Consider the following 21540-nt stretch of genomic DNA (forward strand, 5'->3'; position numbering starts at 1 on the left):
ATATGCGGAAACATTCACTTAAACAGGGCCGCAAAAAAAAAACCAGAAATGACTCCGTGTGCATTCAGTGTCCATATGTTTGCATGACCGTTCTGCAGAAAAATAGAACCTGTCCTGTTATTGTCCGCATTACAGACAAGCATAGGACTGTTCTATTAGGGGCTGGCCATTCCAAAAAATGCAGAATGCACACGGCCGGTATCTGTGTTTTGCGGATCTGCATTTTGCAGACCACAAAACAGCCAACGGTCGTGTGCATGAGCCCTTGGGCTGAAAACACACATAGGTAAGTACTTTGTGGAGGTTTTCTGTACTTTTGCCGGTTTCATGTTTTGTTTTTTTTTGCCTTTCTACTGTAAACACAACAACTCCAGATATGTGGGAAATAGGAAATGTAGGGTAGACAAGTTTTCTCTAATTAGTATCATTTTTTAAAATAGGTTTGTTTGTTTTTTTTTGTGTTTTTCTGCCCTTTTGTGTCTGTTTTTTTTTTTGCCTTTAGCACTGGTGTGTTTTGTAGCGTTTTTTGCTGGAAAATCACCGGGTCCAGATGCAGGGGCAGATTGGCCATAGACCTTACAGGGAAATTTCCTGGAGGGCCGCCTGGGCCCCCCTCACGGCCGTCCAGTGGAAGTTTTTGGGGATGTATTTAGTGCTGTGGTATTTGGCTCTGTTGGGGCGGTATAATGTGCCACAATATGGTATTGCTGGCCCTGCCTTCCATCAATTTAGACCCGACTACAAAACGGGGCCACTTTTAGTATTTGTTCCAGGGCCACTTTTAGTATTTGTTCCAGGGCCACTTTAAGTTCCCAGTCCGTCCCTGTCCGGATGTTAGTTGAAGGTCTGGGAAATATAAAAAAGCAGGACAATTTTTATTTTTTTATTTTTTTGTTACTTCCATTTTTGATCTTTAGGTGGTGTTTTTGTCTTTAGCTTCTTTTAAAAAAGGCAGCATGCTGGAGCTCTTGGCATTTTTTCTCAGGCATTTTGACATTACCTTCTCTATAAGGGACACGCTGAGTGCAAAATTAGCAGGAAAAAAAGTCACAAAAACAGCAGATGGCAAAAAAAAAGGTCAGTTGCTTTTTTTTACAGGTACATTTTTCCATAACCATGTGGCATGGGGAAAAAAAAGTAAGTTTTTCTATGGTGTTTTTATAGTGGCAAATAAACTCCAGACAAAGGCCTCATTCACGCGACCGTATTTTCAGTCCACATTTCTGCTGACCCATTCGTTTCTTTGGACGGCATATTGTCTGCTGTCTGCAACAGTATGTTCCTTTCGACGTTCTGATGGACGCTGTTCTAGTCTAGGACGGATTGGGCGCTGCCATTATTTTTGCTCTTAGCGCTGATATGAATGAGCCCTAATGAATCAAAGATGGTGAGAGATCGATACAATGTAGCCAAGAGCTAATACCACATCGCAGCAGATTTTAGTGGATCATATCCTAGGCGGTTGGGGGTTGTAGTCCTGCATTGTTCTGCATTTTGTTGTATTCACTGGTGAATGCCTGTTCTCAGCGTATTCCCTGTAGATAGGAGCAGGGCGGGGGGGGGCGGCCGTGTATACATTAGACTGGTGCTAAATATTCTATTGTATACATTGTAACTAAACTGGAGATACTGCAGGCGATTCTCCGGGTCATGAAGTTAATACAATGTTTAGAATGCAGGACGTAAAGGAAGGCAGCGCACAGAATAATATAATGGAGCAGAAGAGACAATATAATGTTCCTATACAACAGTGAATACTGCAATGTATAAACTACAGCATCATGTGATCTAGGAAGACGCGTCTCCGGTTATTTGCCTTCTAGTGCACCTCTACCGCACACCTCAAGGTGCGTTATTAAAACGTAAAATTTCCTTGGTCGTAGCGTCCATTAAAATGAATGGAACCGGAGGAGTCCATTGAATTGCTCTACTAATGTGTATGGGTGCATTCCTATTTATTTCATTGTCAGACTCCTTCCCTTAATGCACTCATTTAGGGCTCATGTACAGGAATGATTTGCGCCCCCGCAAAACAAAACGGAAGTTACTCCGTTTGCATTTCATTTCCGTAAGTCTGTATTTCCATTCCGCAAAAAAAAAAAATCCGCAAATGTCCTGTTGTTTTTCCGCATTTCGGAACTGTTCTATTAGGGGCCAGCCGTTCTGTTTCGCGGAATGCACGCAGCCAGTATCCGTGTTTTGCGGACCACAAAACAACAACGATCATGTGCATGGGCCCTCACAGGAGAACAGACCAATGGCAAGGTGTTCAGAAGATAATAATATATTTTTTTATGTGCCCTCGAATGTTCCACTTCATTTACTCTGTACGGTATTTCACTTGTTAGAGCAGCAGTAAGTGCTCCAGAGCTGAGCTTCCATCTGAAAATTGCAACTCTGGTGAGGCAGCGGCATAGAAACTCGCCTTGACCAACTCTGAGCAGGGGAGGTCACTTGCCGTGATTTTTGTCGCAGAAAATTTCTGCGACTGGAATCGATCATTTGAATGGGGTTGTTTTGGCGGGAAGCACATGGATTTCCGTAAGCCCCATTGAAATAAATGGAACTGATTTTCAGTCGCAGAAACTTTCTGCAACTCAATTTGCTGCGTGTGAAAGCACCTCTAAAATTAGGGAGAATTCACAGATCGCAAACCGCAGATCTGCTAGATACGGATGTGGTCCATGTGCAACCTGCAATATTCATGGGCTCCGTTAAAAAAAAAATGCTGTTTTGCAGACAAGAATAGGACATATTCCAAAATTTGTGGCCTGGGTGTGGACAGTACGTGGCTGACATCCATGGGCTGTCCTCGTTTTTGGCCGGCTCCGTAGAAATTAATGGGTCCACGTGTGATCCGCATAAAGTGTAGATCGGATATGGACCAAAAATACGGTCGTGTGCATGAGGCCTTAATCTGACAGACTCATATGCATGGAGCCAGTCTCCTGTACACGATTCCCTACAGGTTCTGTATAGTGGCGGCACTCTGTATAGTGGCGGCACTCGTACAGATACTCCCCCCTAGAAGCAGAGCTTCGGGTGGAGAACATCTCCATAATATAGCATGCAATGCAATAACAAATTAGGCTACGGCCACAGGGTCAGGTTTCTGCATTCCGTTTTGGGAGCTGAAATCAGGAGTGGGTCATAAAACGAGAGAATGTATAAAGGACGGGTATGACTCTTTCCAAAACTGCATGCAGAAACCTGACCGCGTGGCTATATCCTTACTGTAAAGGCCCATAGATTTCTATAGGTGCCATACAAAGCCTGAGCCCTAAATGCCACCGTCCTGTGACACTGCATGTATTGAGGTGTACGGAGCCGATCCAGGATAACTGCACTGCAATGCCTATGTGGGTGCACAGTATATTTTGCAGGTGCCCCTGGTGATTTATAGGGCTGAGCGTGTGTTACACATAGCCTATGATGAGTTAATCTGGGAGGGAGCGGAATGCTCTTCCTTGCGTGGGGTGGGACAAGCAGAAAGCATGCAGACTGCCTGCAAGTCCTAACCAGCATCTCTCCCCACACCACGAGACTGCAATCTGCTTCTCACACAGGCGGGATCTTGACTGTGTCCATCCAGCACCATGCCCAGGGCTCCTTATCTGATGGACCAGATGCTACCGCTGCATCTACCTGTACTGGACACCGGCAAAGACCAACAGGGCATCTGACTTCAGAGACCAACCCAGCGGTGAGTAACTCGAGAGCGTCAGACCGGGTGCAGGTTCCCATCCTAAACTTTCATAGGAAGTAATGACCATGATGTTGCATGACTCTCAGTTATCGGGCTTCCACATGCGCATTATCTGATGGACTCTCTAAGAATTTTGGGGTGGCATGGAAGCCAAAATAAGTTGGCAAGCGGAAGGTGCTGGTGGAGGACACCAATGAATCACCAAGCTCCTTCGTAGATCTAGCAGGTGGTGTCCACTTATGTAATGTTCCCAGGTCAATGAACCAAAGCTTTGGAGAAAATCTGTGGTGGTGTTGGTGGGGGTTCAAGTAATCTTGATATATTTTGTGATGTTTTTCTGCACTTTTGTGGTTTTTGGTGCGATTTGTGCAGTAAAAACAGCAGCCACCTCTAGAGAATGAGCAATTTGTCCAGATGACTACTTCTCCTATAGGTGGATGATAAATTCGACAAGAGCCGTCTGAGACATCCCATCTGAATGAGAATTTGACTAATATATCAAGAGCTGAATGATTTACAGATCTTATTAATGTCACTGTCACACATATCTACAGTGACGGCACGTCAGGATTATCCTCCCAGGAAGAATGCTGCTCTAGACCGGTTGCTTCCTTGCAAAAGTTGATGGGGCGGTCATTTACCCAAAAAAATTGGCGTACAAACATTGCAATTGTTTTTGCAAATGGCCGCAAGTTTTGCAACTTTTTGTCTGTCTACCCTTTAAAAAAAGTATACATATGGGCGGAGCTTAGGTGGAAGGTTGTGTGGTCACCGGGACCAGACACTGGCATGAAATATAACTGAAATCTAGGCTGGGGCACGGACATCAGAGGATACGACTTTATTAAGAGACTTGATAAATTTACCGCACCTTTATCTGACTGACTTTTTACAGAAATTCAATTTTTTGGTAAATGGGCCCCTGCTGACCCTAAAATGAGGTTTAACATCCATAAATGTAAGGTTGTGCATGTGAGAAGGGAAATCAGATGTCACCATTACACCCTAAAGGGGAAAAAATAGGTAAAATTGGCATGGAAATTGATTTGGGGAAATGAATGGGCAGCAAACTGAATTGTAGCAACCAGTGTCAGGCGGCTGCTGCCAAGGCAAATCAGATCGGGGAATTCGTCAAAAAAGGCATCGCTGCACATGGTACGAACACTGTTTGGCCTCACATGGAATGACGGGGCAGATTTACTAACCCTGTGTAATATTTAGACAGCATAAACTTGCCTGATAAATTTGGTGCATTGGTAGGCACTATTGTCAAACTTTACACCACCTATGGGTTGTGGCATACTTTAGGCCTGAATTTTAGCACAGTTTTGGCAGCATACATTGTTTCATCTTAAGCCACACCCCTTTACCTGCTTTCCTAGGTAAGCCATACCCCATGTAGTTGCTTACTTCATGTACCTCTTTCCCAGGCTTCTTCTTTTTCGATTTGGACTCTCCTGACCCATTTTCACCATGTAAACCATGCTGCATCCAACCAAACCCATGATGCACTTCTCCTTCCTCTGCCACAGCTCCAGCCCCGCCCCTAACATCCAGCTGACTTATAGCTCCTCCCACCCAGCTAGTTACATAGATGCTTCCCTATCATTGCCCCTAACAATATCCAGCTAGTTTATAGCTCCTCCCACCCAATTATTTACATAGACACTCCCCTATCACCACCGCTATCACCACCTAGCTAGTTTATAGCTCCTCCCACCCTGCTAGTTACATAGACGATGCTAGGGAGGCTCGTCCCTGTCTCCGCCTGCCAGGCGGGGGACATTTTTACACTCTCGGATAACCCCTTTAAATATAATATATATATATATATATATATATATATATATATATACCCCCCAGTATATATAACACACCCCAGCTTATCTCACATCTCATTTGATGCTGCTTTGCCATTGACTCCTCGGGCCTTGGAGTTTGGGGGCCAGTGGTCCTCTTTGGCACTACTATGGAGGTGCTTCGGCCCCTTATTACATGAATCTGAAAGTACAGTATTCACAACCAGAAAGAGTTGAAGAGGAGGCTCATAAGGAGTGATCTGTTGAGACTTGTGTGAGATCTATAGATCTATATAGGGTAGTGGTGGCCTAAGAGCTTTCATGGAGAGAGGGTCACTTATATGCACAATTAAGGGAATTCCTAGTCCATATGTTTCTTGTTTTTTATTTATTTTTCCAGGAGATCTTTAGTTACGTCTGTTTTTAGGAAAGAAGCAATATGTCCATCAGACGTATTGAAAAGCTTGGTGGCTTCCTCCGTGTGAGCTGTAATGGAGGAAAACTGATGTCAGAAAACAGATACAGCCCAGAAATGGACAAATTAAGCCTTTAATACCTTAATGAGGTGGTTCCATTATTTTGCCTCAAGCTTGAGACGTTCCTCTGTCAGCCTTAGTGGAGACTGGCTGCTCTGGAGGACTTCATCTGAATGGGTGTCATGTAATACCATCTTTCTCCAGCAGTGGCCACTACAAGAGAAATGAATAGTCACCAGTAGCCTCCCCAGGGATAATAGTTGATCACTGATGGATCTGCTTTAACCAGCTGATCGCTAGTTGGTCCTCTTTTCAATAAAGAGTTGTCCAGATGGGACAACCCAAAGAGGTTTTATGGGACCCGGTGGTTCCTGAAAAGTCTCCTTAGGCCTCATATTTTGTTTCTGTGTCCGCTCAGTTTTTTTTGCGGATAGGATGCGGACCCATTCATTTCAATGGGTCTGCAAAAAATGTGGACAGCTCACCGTGTGCTGTCCGCATCAGTATGTCCGTTCCATAGCCTCGCAACAATGTCCATTTTAGGCATTGTTACAATGGATCTGCAAAAAAAAAAACGGATGGCATACAGATGTCATCCGTGTTATTTTTTGCGGACCGCAAAACACATACGGTCGTGTGCATGTAGCCTTAGTTACACAGAAAACACCTGTAGTAGAAGGTTTGTAATAAACATACTGTTCTGGTCTGAAAATCCAGCTTCTGACGATGCCGCGTCCTTTATCAGGTTTCCAGCCTGGGATTTGGATGGGATGTCACCTCCGCTATGGATGGGGCCAGAACTATACCTTTTCCCATGCACAAACTCCTGAACCCACCTCATCTGCGCATGCGTCAGGGAGACGTAAAGTCCTGGTCTGGTAAGGCCTTGTTCACAGTTGCATTTAGGATCTCTCCACATATATGATAGTGTAATGCCTGCTCCCCGGCAAATATGCCTGGAGTCGACTAAACAAAAAAATGTTGTGGTTTTGGTCCGGCCGATTCCCGACATATATGTCAATGGGGATCCGGCAGCACACGGTTGTATCTGGTAATGCCGGATACGGTGAGCTCCGGTAGCCTTATCTTCAGCCGGATCAGGTTACAAGATTTCAAACGTAGCTGTGAACGGGGACTAACCTGATGAAGATCAAGACGTTAGTGGAAGCTAGATTTTAAGAAGTGGAGACCTTCATGACTGGGTTCCCAGGAGTTTGGTCCACCCAACTTCGGAACGGTAACTATTCTTACAAACATTCTCCTACAGGTGTATTGTGTATGATTAAGATGACCTGGAAAACCCCTGGACCACCAAAGGGCTTGTGTGATGCTATGGGGGCCATTAAAAGTTTAGATCATGGGGGAAATCATCCCGTGCCTTTGGGGTTCAGTTAGATAGCAATGACCTAGACGAGATCGGCGGTCAGGTCTTAACCTTGCTGATAAATGAGTGGACTGTGTTGGCAATCACTGGTTTGCAGGATTCTGTGGGGGTGGGAGGTCATTTATCAAAGACCATCATTTTACGCCTGTCTTTGATAGCCCCTGCAAATCCGGAGGATCTGCATAATTTATAACGAGGCGTGCACCGTTGCATAAATTAGACGCATCCACCAACAGTCCTTGCACCTGGAGTGAAACTGTCCACCCACTCCCTGAGTGGAGTCGTTTTTCTAACTACTTTTACACCTGGAAATGAAGTCATTGTTTGTCAATGTTCCGGGGCCGATTGGTCAGCCCAGGTCTGGTCCCTGCCACTCCCTAGTGGTGAGAACAGCTTAAAAACGCTCATTCAACAAAATATTGTCATATTTAGAAAGTCGCAAAACGGGGTTATACAACTTTATTTACACCAAAAACCGATGTTGGGTTGATACTAAATGACCCCCATTGACTCTAAACACATGACCGTTATTCACCAGTATAAACACACTGCATGGTATAATACCTCTAGCCAGTGTATGGGATATAGTCAGGAAATCTGACCCAATATCCTGCTAAACTGATGACAATTTATAAAAAAAATTGTTTTGTCGGAAGGTGGTCAATATGCATAAGATAGGGTGGAACAGGAGATCTCTGGATAATAAGGGGGGTCTTCTCAAAGAGGTGGTCTTTTTGGAGAGTGTTCACTATATTCATCCTAGCATTAGCGCAGATTCTGCCATCAGCCTGACTCTGCCCCTACAGCTGGATTTCAACCTGCCCCATTGTTTGTTCTCAGGAAGATGCTGTCAGTATCTGGCATCAGCTAAGTCCTCTCTCCCCATTCAGAACATGTGCGTGATTGGTCGACCATGTATATGTATGGGGGGAGGGGGAGGCCAGGAGATACTGTAGTTGTTCAGCAAGGGCTGAGCCAGGACTGTTAACCCTGACTGTGCCATCCATACATGGTTATAAGGGGTAAGCGAATCGAGCTTCGAATCCAAGATGCTAAGTTGATTCGTTCCAAAACTTGGTTTTAATGAAGATGTCTCCGTACAGCATTAAAATGTATGTGTTTCATGGAGGCTAAATTCGTTAAGTCCAAAGTCACACAAGACTTCGGTGAATAACTTCAGGCTTCGATTCTACGACTTTAAAAACATTTTAGAACAGGAATCCGAGGTACCAGCTTGTACCAAAGTCAACTTTGGATTCCTGTTTTAAAATGTTTTTAAAGTCGTAGAATCGAAGCCCGAAGTTATGCACCGAAGTCTTGTGTGACTTTGGACTTTTGCCTCCGCGAAACACATACATTTTATGTACAGCATTAAATTTAAGTTTTGGTACGAATTAACTTTGGATCTTGGATCTGAAGCACGATTCGCTCACCCCTAATGGTTATACTGGGTGCAATACATAACAGTATATTACATAACAAACTATCGGCAGATAGCCCCCACTCTGGGGTACTGCATTGGGAGGCATCACCTGTATGGCCAACCTTACACATGCAATGATCATATGATGCCCCAGCATACTGGTTACCATGAGGCCAAATACATATGCCAGGGTCTTACATATTTCTACATTGTTGTAGCTCCTGTCATTGTAACACTGTTGCTATAAAACATGTGCCAGCTCACGCTTCTCAAGGGCACCAGAAGGAATGCCTAAGCACATATCATATCCTATCTGTCCTTGTACATTCAAGGTATCGGTGGGGTTATACCAGGGGCGGACTGGGAACTTAAAGTGGTCCTTGAAAAATTAGAAGTGTCCCCAAGTTGTAGGCAAGTCCAAATTGGCAGAAGACGGGGCAATGCAAGCCTTAAGTAGGCAGGGACAAGAGAAGTATGTGGGGGGGCCAGCAATACCGTAGTGCAGCACAAAATACCGCCCCAGCAGAACCAGATACCACAGTGCAGCATAAAATACTGTCCTATCACCATACTGAAGCTCGTGATAACGTTGAGTTCAGGAGGGCACCTACGGCGCTGGCATTAAGGACTAATGCACACAAATGTATATCTTTCTGTGTCCGTTCAATATTTTTTTTTTGCGGACCGTATGCGGAACCATTCATTTCAATGGGTTCGCAAAAGAAACGGAAGTTACTCAATGTGCATTCCATTTCCTTATGTCCGTTCGGCAAAAATGTAGAACATGTCCTATTATTGTCCGCATTACGGACAAGGATAGGACTGTTCTATTAGGGGCCAGCTGTTCCGTTTCGCAAAATACAGAATGAACACAGATGTCATCCGTATTTTTTGAGCATCCCTGCTTTGCGGACTGCAATATACATACGGTCGTGTGCATGAGCCCTCAGGCTGTAAATATCAGGTCATTATGTACCCGGCCAGAGGCTGTGAGTAGGGCTCAGGTGGCCCTGTGGGCATCCGCCAACCGGGAAGTTTCCTTGTAGGGTCTATGGCCTGCCCGCCCCTGGGTTATACAAGTGTTAACTTTTGACATTTTGTGACCACTTAGTTCAGGCCGTGGGAATTGTGACACTAAACACCCATCTGTGCCTTGAAAACATATAATTATCAGTCTGGAACCTGCCTGCATTTCCCTGATAGGATCAAGCGCTCTTACGATGATGTATTAACGGTGTCCTATGACTCCAAGATACTATTCCTAGATTTCAGTATGGAGAGTCTCTGACCAACACAAAGGCATGCATGAGAGACCCTGCGGCTACTATGGGGCCCTTGTGGAGAGGGGGGCCAGCTCTGCTGGAGCCCATCCCCTTTTGCTATTGGCTTTCAAGAACCTATGTAGGACTTAGAAACTGCATTGTTAGCAAATACTGGATGGAGAGGTCATGGACAGGGTATAAATGGGGAAATAAATACCAGCCCCATCTGTCCAGGTTGAAAAGTTAGGTGCATTATGGGTATTATTTGCATGATCGGCTGGGCTCTGGCAACCCGCATCCCCACCAGAAGTTGACGCCAGAGCTCCAGGGCACCGTCAACATTGTAGTGGACAGCGCTCATCACTGAAGTCTATGGGAGCCACGCTGTGGTGATGAGCGCTGTACAGTACGGTGTTAATGGTGCTATGTCGTTCCAACGTCAACTGAGCTACACAGAACAGCAGATCGGTGGAGGTGTGGGCTGCCGGAGCTAGTGATGGCCTGTTGTGAGAAGAGACCTTCACTTAAAGAGGGCTGGACAAGCCCTTTAAAGCATAGGTGTCACAGACGTTCCCATGGCAGGTACCAGGAGATCGGAGAGACTGGCAACTCGTGGGTTACATTGACAAGTTCACTGTGGATCTTATTGTGTCTGTGTTTTGGTGAATGCCACAGCCCTTGCTTCAGGTGTTCCTTGTTGGTGATTTGCCTTTCCCATAAGTAGCCGCTTCTCACTCTTGGAGGTGCGGGTTATAGATTTTCTTCCTGCCTTCTTACTAGCTGCTCGGTTGTACTCTGTGCTGCTTCTGGAGTTGCCAGTTTTCTACTTTCAGCTAAGTCTTGTCTTTTCTTATTGTTTTGTGTTTGTTATATTCCCTGTTGTTTGTATCTGGGCCTGAGACAGAGACTTCCATTCATCCATCTGGGGAGGAATGGGTTGTCTCTGGTCCTAACCTCATTCCAGGGCCTTATAGGGATATAAGGGCCTAGGTATCCAGCATATGAATCTTACCTTCATGGTCTATTCATATTGATAGGTAGTTAGGGCCCGGATTAGGGTTGTTTAGGAGGTGACCTGTTTCTTCCCTAGTTTCCAGGCCCAGTTACTGTTCCCCTTCCCTCCTGTGTTCAGTGTGGCGTCCCCCCCCCCCCCCACTGATCGTGACAATAGGTCACCAGTATCAGAATGGTGGCGACCTGACACCTGGCACCCAGGGGTGCACCTAGCCTTTCTGCTGCTTGAGACGAAAACTGAAACTGCCCCCCCATGCCAATTTCTTAACCTAACCCCTTTGCCACAATGCAAGCGCTCATTGCCCATGGCCGTTCCTGGTGCCGCCCGAGGCGATCGCCTCACCTGGCCTCATTGGTGGTGCACCGCTGCCGGCAGTGTCAGACTGGGGTACTTAGGGCCCACCAGTGTAACTGATTCTGGGGGCCCACCTTAGGGCTCCTGCACACTAACTTATTTTTTTTCTATGTCTGTACCGTTCACTTCACTTCAATGGGGCCGCAAAAAAATAAAATAAATGACTCTGTGTGCATTCCGTGTCTGGAGGTCCGTATGGCCATTCCGCAAAATTATATAACATGTCCTATTATTGTCGGCATTACAGACCAGGATCGGACGGTTCTATTAGAGGCCGGCTGTTCTGCATAATGTGGAATGCACACACCCGGTATCCATGTTTTGCGGATCTGCAATTTGCAGACAGCAAAACATCCAACGGTCGTGTTTAGAGATGAGCCAATTTTTATGAAATTCGTTCACGCTTCGTTTGGAAAGTGGACGGATCCGTTATGCAGCCCATAGACTTCTATTATGATGGAATAAATAACGGAATGCCTCTATAGGAATTCCATTATGCATTCAGTCATAGAATTGCGTTATGGTCCGTGGTAACGAAATCCATAACGCAATTCTGCTTTTACCACCAAACTAAGCGTGAACGAATTTCAAAATATAAAATTCGCTCCTCTCTAGTCGTGTTCATGAGCCGCCCTTACAGTGATAACAGAAATATTAAAGATGAAGTATGATGGCCGACAGTCACAGTAAAATGCACAAACATACATGTGGCAGAATTTACACTTATACGGATATCCTGCACGTAAGTCAGTCAGAAACAAGACACATGCAGCGCACACCAATCACTCATTGGACAGATGTGGGACACAAGACACTTATACGTGGCTCACATGCCACTGATGCATATGTCACATGCTGCACATACACCACTGATGCATAGAACATATATAGCACACACCAATCACACATAGGAAACACGCAATGCACACACCGAGACATTTATGCCTAACCCTATTCAGTGTAGCACACTTAAAGCGGTTAAAGGGGTCGTCTCACTTCAGCAAATGGCATTTATCATGTAGAGAAAGTTAATACAAGGCACTTACTAATGTATTGTGATTGTCCATATTGCCTCCTTTCCATCACATTAAACACAGCTCGTATCCATGGTTTGATCACTCTGTAATCCAGCAGCGGTGGCCGTGCTTACACACTATAAGTAAAGGTGTTGGCCTATGCGCACTTCCATCCTTTCCCTATAGTGTGTAAGCACGGCCACCACTGCTGGATTACACGGTGGTAATAACCACCGATACTTGCTGTGTATAATGTGATGAAAAGGAGGCAATATGGAGAATCACAATACATTAGTAAGTGCCTTGTATAAACTGCATGATAAATGCCATTTACTGAAGTGAGACAAACCCTTTAACCCCTTTAAGCATAAATGTCTGGCATGAAATTTACCAAATCTTAACCTCCTCAGATTGTACATAATCTACATTATATTTAAAACGGTTGTCCTACCATAATGACCGATCGCCTATCTACAGGATCGGTGATAACTATCAGATTGCTGACTGCTGGAACACCCACTGATCATGGAAAAAGGGGTCCTCTCCTGAGACATTCAATTACATTACCGCCAATCTATGTACACAAGGGTCTAAAGACCACGTTCCCTTGATCATGGGGGTCCCAGCAGTCAGACCCCCATCAATCAGACACTTATCACCTGTCGTGTCATATCTGTTGGACCTTTTCACATTCCCTATCCTTAAAGGTTTTCTTTGGGTGTAAAAAAAAATAATTAAAAATTAAAAATCTGGCCCCAAATATGTGTCAAACTAAAAATAGAAATGCTCGCCTGTTAAAGGACCTGCGTCCACTTTTCTAGTTAATAAATATGATATCCCAAGAGGGAATGGCGGAAGAGAGCTAAAACATAACCTTTACTTAGAATTAGTAAAATAGGATAGGAGCACCAAAACATACAAACAATACTCATAGACACAGACTCTCCATTAAGATAAAATTTGCTCAAGGTAAAACGGAACGTCCTTACCAGTTCAGACGTACACGACAGAACAGGCAAAATTCAAGTTCGGAGTGGCCTGTCAGATACCACGGTCGGTGGTGTAGCCGGGTATCTTCATGCATAGATAGGGCCGGGAACAGCCATCCCTGACTAACCCTAGATGCTGGGAAGGGGTAGCTAGTCTGACCCTGCCTATTGTAAAGGGGGAATATGAATCACCAATATTTATGCAAATATCAATAATTAATATTCATAAATAGGAGGAGCCGTCTATTGATGACTCCGCCTATTTTTACCTTTTATATTAATAGCACTACTTTCATTTTGCCTTACGCTAATCACTAAACTAGCTGCGAACGCCTAACTGAGCTAGCTACCGCTAATAACAACACGTTACACAGTAGGTATAATACAAATAATACAATATATTTATTATCAACCTACAGTGCACAATACACGCAATACACTAACAATACAGTACTATAAATACAGCACTACACTACACAGTTCCCAAATTCCACCCACACAACTATCTAATACAGTACACACACACATACATTCATTGGCAGCCCACCCAACCTGGCTCTAAACTAGCCCTAGGGGAAATAAGAGTAGCAGGGCTTACTGGGACCTGCAAGGGTTAATGCAGGCCACAGATACACCAGGCTGAAGGCAGCTGCAGGGGTATAGCAGGGCGGAGCAGGGGAACAGGGTTGGCAAGGTAGGGGTAAATGCAGGGATAATGGGGAGGGAGGTCAGGGGTTACACCAACAGGGGTTGGTGCTGCTGGGCAGGGAAGGGGTAAATGTGGTTGGCACTGCAAGGGCAGAGATGCAATGCCATGCCAGGGTATACTCAGCCATCTCCAGGGGCATATCGGCCTCTCTTCCTTCAAGGAGCTGTTCCCATGTGTCTCTGTGTGTAGTCCAGTTCCAAGAGACCCCTGTTCCTGGCTTGGGGCTCATATATCAGCCTCAGAAACAGCTCACCTCCCCCCCTCCTCAGGCATGTGACATCATAGTGTGCCTTCCTCAAATCCCAAGAGTCCTCCCCCCTAGTCCCAAAATGCTGGAAGTAGGGGAATGGAGTTTAGCCATGGGGTAGAGGTGTGGAAATAGGTTCATGATGTCTCTGGTTAGAAAGCCCCTGACAAACGGTGCCAGAGAGTCTGCAATCTCTTTGTCCTGAGGTGACCAGCAAACGAGACCATCCTACTGTTTGGGGCCTGAACAAAACAGGACTAGATACTGATCAGCTGTTATCCTACCGGCTATCAGCACAAGTTTTTCTCTAAACATGGGGGATGAACTGTTGATAAGAGTTGATAGGGAATTGAATCTAGGGAATATTTAATACACTTCCCTCTACACATATACATATATATCCACAGATGCTTGGGGCACATCTATAAACACATACACATACATACATATAAAACCGGGGGTATGAATGGGCAGCAATAAGCCCACATACATACTGTCATAAGTGTATATACACAGACGTGTGCAAATACATACACACATATCTATATACACACACACACTCGCATATACCTGGGGCATCACATACAGGGGACATACATATGTCCCCACTTGCCATACAGGGCCAATATATACATGGCCATACAGGAAATATATATCCCTATTGGCCATATAAAGGGGCCCATATATATACATATCAAAGAAGGGGCAGATACATATATATATCCATATACATACGCCCACCTGACTTCCCTCTACACCTATCTACACAGAGAACCCGTCCCGAAAGGGGCGACCCCGTCCTGTCATTCTATCCTTGTGGTCCACTGACCTAAGGATGACAATTTTTCTCTAATTGGATTACCTCCCCTGATAATACATTAGTTGAAACGTGACACGTCGGGAATATCCTGTAGGGCACAATAGGGATACCGCCCGTCCCTAGGGCTAGGTATACAGACGGGGACGCCCCTTTCGGGGGCGTGTGCTCTGTGTAGATAGGCAGGGTCAGACTAGCTACCCCTTCCCAACATCTAGGGTTAGTCAGGGAGGAAGATACCCGGCTACACCACCGACCGTGGTATCTGACAGGCCACTCCGAACTTGAATTTTGCCTGGTCTGTCGTGCTTGGGGTACGTCTGAACTGGTAAGGACGTTCCGTTTTACCTGAGCAAATTTTCTCTTAATGGGGAGTCTGTGTCTGAGTACTGTTTGTATGTTTTGGTGCTCCTATCATATTTTACTAATTATAAGTGAAGGTTACGTTTTAGCTCTCTTCCGCCATTCCCTCTTGGGATCTCATATTTATAGTCTTGACTCCGGGAGTATAATTGCTATTGATTTTCAGTGTAGTTTCACTTTTCTAGTTATCCTCTATCCACAGGAACGGGGATAACTAAGTGATTCGTGGGGGTCTGAACGCTCAAGCCCCCACTGATCCCCCTTCTTGACTTCATCCATTCTCTATGGGGTCGCTGGAGATGGCGGAGTACAGCGCTGGATAGTTCCAGTGGTCCCAAAGAGAATAAATGGAGCAGCAGGGCGTATGTGTGGCCTGCCACACCATCAAAAAGGGGATACAGGACCCACTTCTGGAATCAGTGGGGGGGTCACAGAATCGGAGCCCACTAATCATATAGTTATGCCCTATGGTGTGGAAAGGATAACTTGAAAACCTGCACAGCCCCTTTAAATCCTCCACCACTCCACCACCAGTATCTCTTTACATGGCAGCAGTGATCAATACTGGAGAATGTGACGCACTGTGCAGAATTTTTCGGGCATAAGTCCAACCCCCTTTGCAGGTCACAACCTTTAACAAAGCCCAAGGTGCTAGAGGAGCAAGGTGAGCAAAGGGCACAAACGGAGGGTCATAACTGAAGCAGAGGCATTAGGGTCACCTGAGGCAGGGTAGTAGTGGGGATCCTGGAGCAGGGGTAAATGGAGAAGAGGTAATATTAGCTGTGCATTTAGAGTTGGGGCATCTGGAGCTGGGGCATTTATGGGGGTGCACATAAAGCAGAGACTTTAGGGTCACCTGAAGCAGGGTAATAGTGGTGATCCTGGAGCAGAGGTATTAGGGGGGTCAACTTGAGAAGAGGCAATATTAGGGGTGCATTTAGAGTGGGGGCATCTGGAGCTGTGGCACTAATGGGGGTGCACATAAAGCAGAGGCATTGGGGGACCTAGGGCAGAGTCCAGGGGTGTAACTAAAGGCTCATGGGCCCTGGTGCAAGAGTTAAGCTTGCCCCCCCCCCCCCCCCCTTCATTCAGCGCTGTTGCACCTAGCTTTTCTGCTGCCCAAGGCAAATATTGTAATGCCTCCCCCTTCCCTCCACTCCTACTGTTAAAGGGGTTGTCCTCTTTTTACTACTGATGACCTATCCTCAGGATAGGTCATCAATATCACATCAGCCGGGGTCCTCCGGCACCCCCGACAATCAGCTATTTGAAGAGAGGGCAGCGCTCATATAAGAGGTGCTTTCTCTGTTCTGTTCACCTGCTCGCCGTAGCATTTGCAGTGATGAGCTGGTAAACAGAGCAGAGAAGGCAGCGCTCATACAAAAAAAAAAAGCGGACAACCCCTTTAAAGACATACTTGGAAAACATTACATACAGCGCTACAGAACATACAGGGTCATACAGCACCACATATGTACCTCTTCCATCCAGGGACTTCTCTTCTCTGATGTAAATATTCTCTTTCCTCCTCTTCTCCTGTCAGACCAGACCACCATGGTGACTTCTTTCAGCAGCGCCTCGTCTCTGCAGAGTTTAACAAACAGACATCTTACTTTCCTACTTTTCCATCCTCCTCCTCACCTTCTCAACACCCCATCCTGCCACTCCCAATACTGTGTCCACTGTGCTCCCCAATACTTTACTGCAGAAACAGTCCCCCTGAAAATCCCCCCTTCTTTCAGATCATACCCCCATATAAAACCGTAAATGAGATCCCCCCCATCTCAGAACAAACGCTCTTTAGACCTTTATGTCAGACCCCATATAAGACCCCTGTTTTAGACCTCAGATCAGACCCCCATTAGACCTCCATGTAAGACCCCGACCCAATATCAGACCTCAGATAAGACCCCCATTAGACCTCCAGACTCCCACTAGACCTCCAGGACCCCCATAGTTTACCCCCATTAGACCTCCAGACCCTCAATCAGACCTTCAGACCCCCAATCAGACCTCTAGACCCTCAATCAGACCCCCATTAGACCTCCAGACCCCCATTAGACCTCTAGACCTCCAATCAGACCCAATTAGACCTCCAGACCCGCAGTGAGACCTCTTCAGACCGCCCAGTCAGACCTCTCCAGACTCCCCTGTCAGACCTCCAGACCCCCCATAGACCACTTAAGACCCCCAGTCAGACCTCCAGACACCCAGTCAGACCTCCAGAACCCCCATTAGACCATTTAAGACCCCCAGTCAGACCTCCAGACCCCCTCAGTCAGACCTCCAGACCCCCATAGACCACTCCAGACCCCCAGTGAGACCTCTCCAGACCCCCCATTAGACCTCCATATCAGACCTCAGATCAGACTGTAAAATAATAAAGTCACTTACCTCTCCTGCCGCCACTCTCCTTGTCCTGGCTGTCTTCTCTTCTCAGGGCCCGCGCTGCAGTCACCTGACCTCCTGCAGCCAGGACACAGCGGCGCGGGCCCTGAGAAGAGTGAGCAGGAGGAGGGGTAAGTACTGGACAGCGCTTCTCTGCCCCTCCTCCTGCAGACTAGTGAGCGCTTCCATTAAGTACAGTACCATTGGCAAGGGGGCCCTCTGGGCCCCCCTGGCTTAGGGGCCCGGTCGCAACCGCTGGGACCCCTATAGTTATGCCAGTGAGCCCCCCCCAATGCCACTCTGAACTCTGCAGTGAGCAGCACACATACACAGATCTGAGTCTACTATAAACAATTCCCCTATTTCCCTCTTACAGTCTCCTACAGCTCGCTACTGTCACACACCTGAGAAATCAGCCCAGCACCGCAGAGGAGCCACCGTTTTCTGACAGCAGGGAGGGCAGGAGGATGGCCAGACATGTTCTCTCCTCCTTCACTGCCAGCAGCCCGGGAAATTTAGAAGATACTGCGGGGCCTCCTGTACAATTTACACCAGAAGAAGGCTGCATCGCTGTGCGATACTGCCATTATCTCTCATAAGAAACAAGAGAAATAATTACTCCTCCATCTTATCTCCGGGTGCAGGAGAATGGGGGCCTACCGAGGAATCCCCAGCCTCCACGGTGGGACAGTCCGAGCCTGCCTGCTGCCACCCCACAATTAGCTGTTTAGGTGCAGAGAACTATGCAGACTGCTCCAAACACTGTGTAGTGGTCATGCCAGGGTACTGCAGCTCAGCTCCTACACGCTGGGGCCGGAAACTACCCTTCTGCTTCTGCTCCATACACTGTGTAGTTTTTGATGTAGCTGCTGCCCAAAACAGCTGATCAATGGGTTGCTGGATGTCGTATAGGTCGTATAGGTCATCAATATCTGTAGCCTGGACAACCCCCTTAAACTAACACAACTTTAGATATCAGCCAACTGCATAGTCCACCGAACCGCCTACCCCGTCCCCAAAACACATGCATCTCTAGTGCAGCCGAGCGTGCATGTGTTCTCAATAGGAAGTGAGGATACGCCGCTACCTGACGTCTATGGCAGTGACTTAATGTGTCTCCCATGAGAACAAGGAATTGGGCATGTTCAAATCCAACATAGCCATCCAATTCAGCCAAAATCCGAGGGTTTAGTCGGCATTCAACTAATGTGTAAGGCCACATTTTGTAGAAATCCTAGAGATTTAGGATGAAAGTTTGTGATGATGGAGGATAACAACCATGGCCCAATGGTTGAGCAGAGAGCACGGATAAGGCGGAAGTCAGATTGGAAATATAGGATGGCAGAGGTTTATGGACTAGTAAAGTTTTCTTGGAGTTCTACTAGTTGACATTAATGTTGAGGGAAGCGAGCTTCAGACGCTTCACCCTAAGTCGCTCTGTTCAAAACTTTGGAATAATACTGTACGGAGATTTGTCTCTGTACAGTATTAGAATGTATGGAAAACCACTTTAAAACTTGAAACCGAACTCTGCTTCGGTTCCGAGGTACTAGGTTTCAAGTTTTAAAGTGGTTTTCCACTTTAAAAATAACTAACTTCGGCTCATCGGAACAGTCTCCGTACAGTATTATTCCGAAGTTTTGAACGAAGCGACTTCGGATGAAGCATCTGAAGCTCACTTCGCTAAACACTAGTTGACATGTTCTAGTTCTGGTGAAGGTTCTAGACATCGTTCTACCTCCATGGAATGCAATAAATATTGACAAAATTAAAGTAGCACTCCTACAAAAATTCTATTCTCTGACCTGTTAGAAAGCTACATGGTGTAAACTGCAGTGAGGGTAATCTTCTTACCAGTGACTGAATTTGAGTTATAACCTCCCTTCTGATCCTCAGCTGTGTCATGTGACCATCACTGTGATCTCCAACTGACACAGGACAGGAAGTCAGTTTCTGTATGTCCTTCTATGGGAGCCTTGATGTCAGTCTCATAGGAATGAATAGAGACGTAACTGACTTCCTGCCCTGTGTCAGTTGGAGATCAGAGTGCTGGTCACATGACACAGCTGAGGAGCAGAAGGGAGGTTATAACTCACAAATACAGTCACTGATAAGAAGGTTACCTTCACTGCAGTTTATATCATGTACCTTTCTAATGGGCCTGAGAATAAAGATTTTTGTGGGCGTTCTTCTTTAAAGGGATTTTTATATTGATGGTCTTTTCCTCTGATTGGTGGACCGTTTCCTACCACCAGCACCAGAACTACAGCTCCAATCATTGTGTAGTAGATGGAGCTCGTTACTGCAGAGCTGCTCCCATTGAAGTGAATGTGCTAAAACTTGGATTTCAGAAGCCAATAAAACAATGTAGCTAAACTAATATAGCAGGATTAAAAACCAGCCAAGATAATGCATGGTGGTATTACCCCAACCGAGAAGCAATGAGATTCCGATTATCTTATTTTTCCCTATTTTACGGTAAGTTGATTTACGGTACGGATTTATATTCCTCTGGGAGACAAGTAACAGACGAGGTGTTTCCTGTCCGATTCTCGTTCACATCTTATTAATTTTCATAGTTTTATTGTAAAACATTTCCAAATTATTGTAATGGAGAATTAATGTGCTTTTTCTTTTTTTTTTTTACGGATGTTTTTCAGACTAGATGGCACCAGGCAACATCACGCTGTGCCATCTGGCAAGACATTATTTTCTCAATTTGCCCAACAGATTCCAGAAGACATAGGATATACAACACCATAAAAATAGGGATGAGCGAACTTCTGTTTTCAAGTTTGGTGTACAGGGTTCGGGTTATCTAAGAATTCCATTATGGATTTCGCTACCACGGACCATACGTTTTCTAACCAAAGGGTGTTTACTTCAACACAAAATAGCTTTTTCAGCTCGCTCGGAAAACCTTTGTGTGAACTGGTCTTTAGATGGTTGGCCAGCAGGTTCGGGCTAATTAAGCCTCGTTCACACGTCTGTGTCAAATGTGGTTAGTGATGCCTCTGTGAAGATGTCCATGTGTCTGTTTTTTTTTGCTGTCCTTGTGCCATCCGTGTTTCACTGACACTGAACAACTAAAAAATTATTTTCAAAGCCTCTCTTCCTGAAACACGGATAAAACAGGGGTGGCACGGACCCATAGACTATAATGGGCATGATTAACATAATAGAGTATGCATCCGTGCTAAAAAAATGGACCCATGGACCGTGCTAAAACACTGATGAACGGGTATGTGTGCTGTCTGTGGAGAACACGTACAGCACACGTCCGTGGAACACTGAGCTTCAGTCAAAGGTTACGGCCACACGGTCAGGTTTCCTGATGCAGTTCTGGAAGCCAAAACCACCGGTGAATTCAAAAAAGAGGAGAAAAGTCATATCTGTCCTTTATACTTTCTGTCCATTTATAATCCACTCCTGATTATGGCTTTCAAAACTGCATCAGGAAACCTGACAGTGTGGCTGTACCCTCATGTGCATGGCCACCTTTACACCAGAACCATTTAAATGGAATCAATTCACCATATTTTGGAGTTTGGGAGGAACCGAGTTTCACGTAAAGTTCAAGCAGATGTTGCAT

At 45.8% G+C, this 21540-nt stretch overlaps 1 protein-coding gene across 2 annotated transcripts in view; it reads left to right on the forward strand.

The window, feature by feature from the left end:
• Positions 1-3486: 3486 nt before the first annotated feature.
• LPAR3 (lysophosphatidic acid receptor 3) overlaps positions 3487-21540 on the forward strand; it is a 36845-nt gene continuing 18791 nt past the window's right edge. For both annotated transcript variants that reach the window (XR_005774263.1, XM_040407928.1), the window contains exon 1: positions 3487-3703. The gene's annotated coding sequence lies outside the window, so the exon portion shown is untranslated. The remainder of the gene's footprint in view (positions 3704-21540) is intronic.

This window comes from Bufo bufo, chromosome 9 (genome assembly GCF_905171765.1).
Source record: "Bufo bufo chromosome 9, aBufBuf1.1, whole genome shotgun sequence".
Lineage (NCBI taxonomy): Eukaryota > Metazoa > Chordata > Amphibia > Anura > Bufonidae > Bufo > Bufo bufo.